Consider the following 10294-nt stretch of genomic DNA (forward strand, 5'->3'; position numbering starts at 1 on the left):
CGGTTGCTCTGTGTTAGCGTACATGAGTTTACTCTGCTCTGCAGAGCTTTCTTCTTCTTCCTCAGTCACACGTTCCTCATAGGCCTTCAACCTTCCAATTATATCCTCAAAACTGGTCGTTTTGAGATCCAAAACTTGCTCCAATGCAGCCACTATATGTATATATTTCTTGCGAGGCAGGCTCTTTAGAAACTTCTTGACGAGTTTGGTTTCTTCAATTTCTTCTCCAAGTGCAGCAGATTTCGAAGAAATCTCAGAGATTCGACCGGTAAACTCGTCAATAGTTTCTTCGTCTTTCATTTTCAATCGGTCGAAGTCAGCCATGAGTGTCTGCAGTCGAGCTTCCTTGACCCTATCAGCACCCATGTGTCTGGTTTTAATGGCATCCCAGATCTTCTTTGACGTATCCAGTTCACCGACCTGCAGAACCAGAGATTCGGGTATAGATTGAACCAGCAGCGCCATGGCCATATTATTCTTCTCAACATCTCCTTCTTCAGTTTCGACGACCTCCCAAACTTTGTGAACCTTCAGTAGAATCTTCATTTTAATGGCCCATACAGTGTAGTTTGTGGAGTTTAGTATGGGACATTTGATCGATGAAGATCCTGTCTCTTTCTGTTTCGTTGTAGCAACCGTAAGATCCGTCATAGCTTCAACCTGTTGCTCTGATACCAAATATCGAAACTAGTTAATACGATTGCATTTGTATACTCAACAAGATTATAAGACTCACTCTCTTATATAAGCTTAAGGAGAAAACTCACTCAAAACCTCAAGCACTTACAACCTCAATCTCTCGTTACCCTATCACATGCGACGGGTTTATATATTAGCTACAAAGAATATCCTCTACTCAAAGATAATGACTAACTGTTATATAGATAACTCCTAATAACAACTTCAATCTTTATCTTAACAACAACTCGATAAGGACTCCTTGTAGCTTGCTCCGCAAATCTCTCACTCTTGACCAATCATCTTCATGCTTACTCCAACAGTATCAACCGCTGGCCGCTTCTAACTTCTCTGCTTCACAGCACTATTACTACTACTACTACTACCAATTTCATAATATAGTTAATTCTGCTATCTTTTGATAGAAAAAGAAATGTCACATGGATATCTCCAGCTCTAATGAAAATATGTGTTTAGTTATTCAATAGCATTTAAAAAGAAATCAATACTATTAAAACAGAAGGCCCTTTTTTGAGGTGCCCTTCTGCTTCAACAATATTTACCCTGCTATGCCACTGAAATATTTAAACATATGGTTTTAATTAAATTATGTATTTTCTAAATTTCCTTTTATTTAAACAGCACAAAATCCTTTTTCCTTTTATTTAAAGAACAACACTTGATTCACTATGCCTTCCTATCGAAACATTCCTATTGAAACGTAATGTATCATTACATATCATCACCTAAGATTAAAACAAACTTCAGTTGCTATAACATTGATTTTTATTTCTTAGACAGTATATTGATAATAATGTTCCATCGACACCGAAGCTTCACCACTTACCGGAAGCGCTTGGCGGCCTCTTACCGTCCCGATTTTGGTCTGCTCGGAACAAAACTGGGATCTATGAGAAAAATCATCAGTTCTTTCATTTTAGTTTAAATATCAGTGTTATTTGTTGGATTTATCATTATTTTGTTACAAACTAAATGATAAAAGAAGAAGAAAAACAAGAAAAAGAGTTAAGTTAGTGATAACAATGGCTGCCGCCAATATTACGCTCAGAAAAATACGAGGTCTAAAGGAAGGAGACGATTACAAAAATACGGTTTTAACCTTCATTAAAAGGAAAAAATAATAATAGTGCTATTGTTTTTATTTAAAGCATTTATGTATTTAAAAAATCGATGCTTTAATTTTTAGAAGATTAAATACAATATCTAAGAAAATTGGGTATTTAGCTTTAAATTTCGAAATCTGTAGTAAATCTATACTAAAAAGTAGAAATTTTTTTGACATCGGATATTTAGTTTCCTATATTAAGTTTATTCAATATAATTTAGATTCTTCCAAATCTTCTATTTCCTATATACATGCTTTTAAAACAAATTTAGTTTGTAATTTGGTTTGTCAATCTAACCGAATATATAACAACCTATACAAGAATCAAAGTCGATCCATTTGACCCTCGATCACGCAAATTCTTAAAGCTGTTACCTAACTAAATAAATAATATCTCCTATTTTCTATATTTTTATATACAATTAATATTAGTTTGTTCAAAATATTCTATTTCCTATTTACGCTTTGATTCTATTTTTATATACATATTTTTGTATAGATCGGATGAGCTTACAGCACGACCTGTAGCAGTTGAATATGTCATAAATACCTAACCGGAGAGAGGAGGTACACTGTGGCTGACATTACATAGTCTTGCTGTAAAGCTAACACAGTTTGAGTTTCAAACACATTTGTAGAATGCAGATCATAAAAGAGTGGGAGGCTACTAAACTTCGGTTTCAAACCAAAAAAATCAACAAGGTTGTTTTGCTCATGTAAGTGAAACACACACAGTTCTCTTTAACAATTCTTGGTGAGCTTATGCTAAACTGTGTTGTTTTATTCAGGTCTCAAAGAATAAAGCTGAACAGAAAAAATGAATGTTGCTTCATTTACCTTTTTATGTCTTTAAAATTAGAAAGAGTTAATATGACAAATCTTTGTAACAGGACTGCTACTTGGAGTAGTGTTCGTCAGATGAAGGTACACACGAAATCAGTTTGATAAATAATTAATGGGGTTTTCATTTAAGTTTTGGGGTTAAATAAAAATTATATGTAGGTGAAGGTAAATAGGATTCCAAAGCCAAAGATAGAGAAAGCAAAAGCCAGAAGGAGAATGCAATGGAGAAGGTTAATTCAAAAGGCTCAGAAGATAATACCAAAACGGGTTGATAATAATGAAGATTTTAAAGGTATAATATTAAAAGTATATATTATATATATACATATATTGTAAATTGATAATAATATTAAAATTTAGTAAATATTTAAATTATTCTAATATATGCTCAGAAGATAATACCAAAACGGGTTGATAATGAAGATTTTAAACTCACTCAATTCAGCTTACACCGGTTTCTACGTGTTTCTAAAGAAAAAAATGAGCTTTCACTTTTTTTCTCATCATCTGCCGAGAAAATAAAAACGTGATTAAGACAGTAGAAGCTCACATAAGTTTTTTTGTCGGGGATAAAACAATTTGGGCCATGGACATTTATTTACAAAATCCGTTAAAATTGGGCCATGGACCTTGATTTATATAACCCATTTTATTTGCTATACAAATTATTATGTGCAATATTATGTGTAATAATAATGATATTATATTATAGGAAATTAAATCATGTCAATTCTGTGAAAACATATATTTTTATCTATTTAATCTATCTATTTAATTAATATTTTATTACCAAACAAAATTGTAACAATACTTTGTTATTTTAAAAAAAAACTATTTGAAAATAAAGTACCATATTAATGTGTCAAAAGACTATGACACAAAAATGTATAGTTTAAAAGTATAATCAATTTCAATACAATTTTCAAAATCTGTTACTAATATTTAAAAAAATTACACAAATATGACTACAACATCTTCTCTCTGCATAAAAATATAATTTCAAATAATAAAGAAAACACATATAAAAATTTAGTTTCAAATAATATATACAACACAAAAATATACCCGCCCTCTAAAAGGGCGGGTCAGAGTCTAGTTATGTGTTAAAAATTGACTAGAAAAATAAGAAGATTGAAAATACAAATTTATTGAATATTATAATATACTAAAACGAGATGGAATGTCCCAAAACAAAGATCACACATCACATATACCACCCGGACCACCAAAGGTAAAAGTCTGCCGATGAGATCCGAAGTTATCAAGATAATTTACATCATAATTCAGTAAAATATGCATCCTCGATGACTATGTTAGAATTAAGGTCGACACTTTTATAATCCGGTGTCATGTATTTAACAAAATGCATGTAACAAGTATACTTTAGATCCACTTCTTCATCTAGTGGTTTATTCCCAACCCCAACCAATTTGGATGGTGTTGCATTTGTTATGATACTCGCTTTTGAGCCAAATCAAAACCAAGCTCAACTGGTAAGGAGCGGCTGGTAAACACTAATCCATGCTGATGCTCCACGCCATAGGGTGCCTTCTGTTTTATGAATTAACGCAGCCTATATATGCGATATCACATATATATATTTGGCTAATATATTGTAGATAATTTTTTTTTAGATATGTCACATGTTGACCAATAGTTCCATAACCATTAGGGTGGAAACGTTTCTCAGTGTAACTTGACTTTCTTGGTTTATGAATTGGTACTTGTCCTCCAGGACATCCTTCTTTTGATATATCAAATTCTGCTACCGCTTCATCATATTTAGTGAAGTTAATTATATTTCCATACTTTTCTAAATAAATTGTCACTATTAATTTTTTAGTGAAGTTAATTTTGTAAAAATAAGGTATTAATTGTCACTATTAGTTGTTTTGAATTGGTCATGGTTAATTGTTTATCGCTTTTATTTTTTTGAAAAATTATATTTAGGAACACTTTTTGAAAATACTTCAATATGTTATTAACATGTCACTATAAGTAACCATCTTAATTTAATTCTTTAAGATTTAATAATTTAATTTTTCCCGCATATAATTAATTTTCTCTTATCATAAATTAAAATTTTAATTATTGTGTTCTTTTATTTAAAATAATCAAACATTCTCATAATGCTCATTTACTTCACTAGAAATTTCTGATCTTAAATTTGAATAATCTTAAATAAATATGTATTTATATACCTTGTTAAAAATATGACTAAAGTTCCAATAATTTTTTTTGACAACTAGTTCCAATAATTTAACCTTTGTTAACGTAAATTCTCAGTCTTAATAAATTTAGTTGTTAATGGGAGTTTAGAACCCCCCCCCCCCTTTTATTGTGTACATTAAAAATAGAAAAAAAATAATTTAATTAATATAGTAATTTATCTTCTTATAATAATAAATAACGTTGATATTTCCAATTTTCATGTTTTAGAAATTCAATATACCATTTAACAACATATATTTCAATAATAAAACTAAAAACATTCTTTCAAAATTATATAATAATATGGTAAAGAATTAAATGGTTGTCTTCCTTGGAATTTTAGTCTCTTGGCATTCTCTTTTGCTCATTATATGTGGACGCCAAAGACTGGTTATCTAGAGTCTTTTTTTTTGTAACAGGTTATCTAGAGTCTCGACAATCTGTTCTTTGGTTCTCAAAGACGTCAATCGTTCTTGTTGGTCTAAGATTTATTTCCTTCTTTGTTTTGGTGTATCGATTAGACCAAGTTGCACATTCTAGTACCATTGTGAGTCACTTGATTCTCGGTTGGTAGTGTGCTTGGCTAGTTGTTGTGCAGGTTTCGGAAGTGTTATCAAGCAATTAATGTGTGTTGTTAAGTACAAGCTTGGCTTTGACGATGATTGCGAGGCTGTTTGTGGTAAGTATTTGAAACCCTTTTGGATTGGTAGTCTAGTGTTAGATAAACAGTGATGATTATAAATTTTGTGGAGTTATTTGAGAGCTAGCTACTCCCCAGACAATATGGGAAATCCCGGACTAACGACATGTGTGAAGTTTAAAGGACTGAACGAAACTAATTTTTTGATAATTTGACTTTAGAAATTTTGTTTAAAAACAGGTTTGTAACCGGAACTGATTTTCTGATTGTTTGGATTAAATAAATATATATATTTAAACAGGAAAAAGAAAAAAAAAAAAGTCGAAGATATTCGAATCCTATAATCTATTTACAAACAATGGTTCAAAACTAATCCCCTATATATTAAAGGAGAAGCATTTTTAAGGCTTTCCTTAAACAATTTTTGTGAGAATGCATGAGAAGGCTCGGATCCACGTGTCACTCTGTGAGCGATTTGAAAAAAAACACAACATTTAATGCTTAACTTTCTTTCCTTTTTTGCTTAAATAACAAAGGAACATAACGAATTTTTTTTCATAGCTTTGACGTCAAACGACAAGAAACAACCACAATAACAACATATAGTTTCAATCCCCATCTCAACAAAAGGATATAGATCGTACTAAACTCACCACCACGAACCAGAAACACTTAGAAGCATTTTCGGTGAGATTTCTCTGTTTCTATTTCATGTCTCTTTGTCTCTCTGAAACACTACTTGAACGTTTTCTCTGCGTACGTAAACGTACGTATCTTGCTTTAATTTTAGTTGTCAAGGTAACTAAGCGAGGAGGAAGAGACGGTGTAAAGACAAGGAGGCGCGAGGATGTAAAGGAACAACCATTGTTCATAGCAAACATAACCCAAAGCGAGACGTGTTCTTCTGAGTTCCCTTATGCATTGCCATACCATCTTGCATTAGAGAATGTAGAGGAGAGGAAGCTTGATTCAACGTTAGCATACGCTATGCAAGCATTGAAGGTTGCAGCAGAGTCTGGTCTTCAAGTATGGCTGCTTCTGGCTCGGGTTTTATCGTGGATGCAGCGCTTAACGAGACAGGGAAGTGGAAACAAGGGAAGCTGTTACGTCTGAATGCAAAGGTTCGTGTAGCCAAAGGAGAAGGTAAGGATGCTATTGAGACTTACGCACAACTTCTTGCACTCCTTCGGGTTCAAATCATGAAGCTTTAGTTCTGTAAAGAAAAATCCAAAGGGATGTGATGTAGAGGGTTTAGAAGTCTTGAGCTTGGGACGTGGAATGATTTTGCTCATATATATATAAACCTCTCGCAATGGGATGACGCAGAGACATGAGCAAGATCATGACAATCATGTTGATGAGTTATATATATAAACCTCGCGCAATTGCCTCTGTTTCTTCTCCGCATCGTCTCAGTTTCTTCTCAGTTTCTTCTCAGTATCTTCTCTGTTTTTTCACGTAAATATATAGTTTTGCGGTCAGTTGATGAGTTGCGAGGTTGGTTGGTCGAGGTCTCTCTTAGGTTTTGTTAATGATCAACTATATAAAATGAAGAGATAATGACTTCATACAATCTGTTTTTGTTATCAATTCATGCACGTTCCTTTGCCTTTTTAATTCATGCAAGAACGGTTTTGTTAATTGATGAGTTTTGTCTGTTAGAATAACATAATCTTCAAACACATTTTTTATTTAATAACATGGACATTATCGTGACGACCGTCTATGTTTGAATAACATAATCTTCAGATGGTATATCAGAACGATATAAAGGAACTCCATGGTATACAGATGAAGAAGAAGAAGATCGAGAACAATTGTTTACGTTATGAACTTTGTATATATCTAACCCTTTTATTAATCTCCGACCTTGGTATTTTTGGTATTTCTGGCGTTTTGTGTGGGATTTATTTGAGGACCTTTTTATTAATTAAAATTAACAATTTTTTTAAGTAGAGATAACAATATTTATTTTCTTGCTTAACAAGTTTCAAATTTCTACGAAAAAAAGAAAATTTCATAAAAAAAATAACTAATATAAGCTCGCTCTTCTTGATCGGAAGATGGCTACCGCTACGGAGATAGCGAAGAGGATACATGTTAAAGCGAAGATGAGGCATATCACCGGGACGTCGTTGTTGTTGTTGTCTCTCTTTGAGAGGAGTAACATATGAAGTCTTGATTCGGGTGGGTTGTGTTGAACCCGCAGACTCTGTTCTTGACCCGACAGTCTCTGCATTTAGCGAAGTACGGGTCTCGAGACATTGTAGAATTTGTTTTCACAAACAATAACAGTTTGACACAAGCGATAACACATTCTATACAAACTATAAGAGTTCTTACTACAGTCTCCCATTGTCAAGTATGCTTTACGAGTCATTCTCATGTAGTACACGTAAATTTTAAAGCGAATGAAATACTACAATTTTATTACACATGAATTTTAATAATATGGTTAAGATTTTTAAACCGATATCAATGAATTCTACCCATCCCGAATTAGACCGGCTAGCATTAACGTTTGGACAATATTTATATTTTATGAGTGATTAGCAAGGTAAATTGATGATACTAAATGTCATATATTTCACATTTTTTGTTATGGAAATTTATATATCTAAGAGTGATTGGCAAGGTAAAAATATTTTTCATTTAATACGATATTATACCAAGATACCACATTTATTGAATTAGGTTTAGTAAACCTATATAAGACTCACTGCTCCACATAATTTTATTTATTCACTACACCCGAAACCTTAACAAGTTTATCTCATTCTCCTATAATGGTTGCGGTAACTTATGTGTCTGATTTGAAACTATTCAAGTCAATGTGGAAGATTATGGTTAAGATCCTTTATTTGTGGAAGCAATATTCTGCTGGTAGTGGTCTAACTATTGAAATGGTTTTTATCGACTCCAATGTAGGCATCTTTATTCTTCACCTGAATACATTTTATAAATTTCGTTTTCTTTATTTAAACATGTCTAAGTTTCGAGTTTTTTTTTATTTCGTAAGTTGTGAAGATGTTTTACGCAGACCAAATTGAAAAATAAATGTTAAAACATAATGCTTGATTGTTAAAATTCATTGGCCTTATGTTTAATACATTGTAAGAATTAAACTCAGCAGGTTCAATGTGTAGATATATTAATGTTATTGTTTATGTATATATTTTTATACAACGATTTATGTATATAATTTAATTGTCATTATTTAAAAAAATATTTTGTAATGACTAAGTATATTTTATATTTAATTAATTTTAATTTAAAAAATAAAACTTTCATTTGTTATATGAACAAACATTTCTTTCAATATTAGTTAACTCTATATGTATATAGCGATGAAACACTTTTAAAAAAATTTACATACACACAAATATGCACATTAAAGTTAGTACTTATATAAAAAAATGTGAGGTGAAGATTCTAAATCAGGTGTAATATAGAATATTATTATTTTAAAATCTTCATTTCACCATTAACCAAATTGTAATGAAATGAATTGTTTTATAGGCATCTTAGTTTTCTTCAACAGTTATATAAATTTGATTTTATTATGATTTTTTCATAATTTATAATATGAAACGATTGGTTTATATTAGAATTGTCTAAAATTCAAAGAACATGAAATCAAACAAATACAAATAGTCTTTAGTTTATCACTAAAACCCCAAAAATCTCAACCATTTTAACCGAATAAACAAAAATAAATATGAATTTAGAATGTATCTATATCATAGGATCTTAAAACCCGAAAACAACCCAAAACTAAACTGATATCCAAAATAAATATACCTAACGTCTTAATATCTTAAAAATAATCTCATCCCGTGCAAGGCACGGGTTATCAGAGATTCTCGGATGAATATACGTTCACATTAAACTAGACACTCATTTCTTAAAAAAAAGTTACCATCGGTTGCTTACATAATTGGTTTGATTTGCACAGCTCTAACTCTAACTACATAATGCATCATCAATTATCTTAAACAAAAAGTAAATATAATTTTGAAATCTACATATAGAAAGACATATATGAATAATACTAATGGGTTTCATTCCATTCTTGGCAGTAAGTTGTATATATTTTTCCTTATAGAGAGAGTTTGTGAATATATTTATTTTTCTCGAAAGGATTTTTATAAAAATAAAAAATATATATAGAAGAAACAGGAAATAAATAAATAGTTCAGAATTTCAGGTGTGAACTCTTTTCTTTAAACTAAGAGATAACGCACAAACAAGGCAACAAGCCTTTCTTCTTTCTTCAACAATAAAAACATGGCTTACACCACCAGACCAGACCCTGCAAAAAAAAAGAGAAGAAAACGTGACCTTCCCATCCATGTAGAGAGAGAGAGAGAGAGATTTAGTGTTTAGGGTATACCCAAAGGTTTACAGTTTAGTGTTTAGGATTTATCCAAGGGTTTAGGGTATATCCAAGAATTTAGGGTTTAGTGTTTGGATTTTTACCCAAGGGTTTAAGCTTTGTCGAAAGGTTTAGGGTATAGTGTTTAGTGTTTATGATTTACTTTTTTCTGACGGTTTTAAAATTGTTAAAAAAATGAAATCTTTTGGCAGCTACTAATATTTTTCATTTATTTTACAAACTTCACAAATTATTATTATTTTATTTATTATATTTAAAAAAATTGTACATTAATTTGCAAACTATGATTAGTTGGTAATTTACCCAAGAACAATTCATAATAAAATATTAAACTAGAAAATATTCCCATATAAATCAAAATTGTGGTAGCTAAAAGATAATCAATGAATTAAAAGAATGT

At 31.1% G+C, this 10294-nt stretch overlaps 1 long non-coding RNA gene across 1 annotated transcript; it reads left to right on the plus strand.

Moving 5' to 3' along the window:
* Window positions 1-2039: 2039 nt before the first annotated feature.
* On the plus strand, window positions 2040-3356 carry LOC130496535 (uncharacterized). Its single transcript, XR_008935699.1, has 3 exons — window positions 2040-2520; window positions 2593-2728; window positions 2807-3356. It is a non-coding gene; the product is annotated as an uncharacterized LOC130496535 (long non-coding RNA).
* The last annotated feature ends 6938 nt before the right edge of the window (window positions 3357-10294 follow it).

This window comes from Raphanus sativus, chromosome 6, assembly GCF_000801105.2.
Source record: "Raphanus sativus cultivar WK10039 chromosome 6, ASM80110v3, whole genome shotgun sequence".
Lineage (NCBI taxonomy): Eukaryota > Viridiplantae > Streptophyta > Magnoliopsida > Brassicales > Brassicaceae > Raphanus > Raphanus sativus.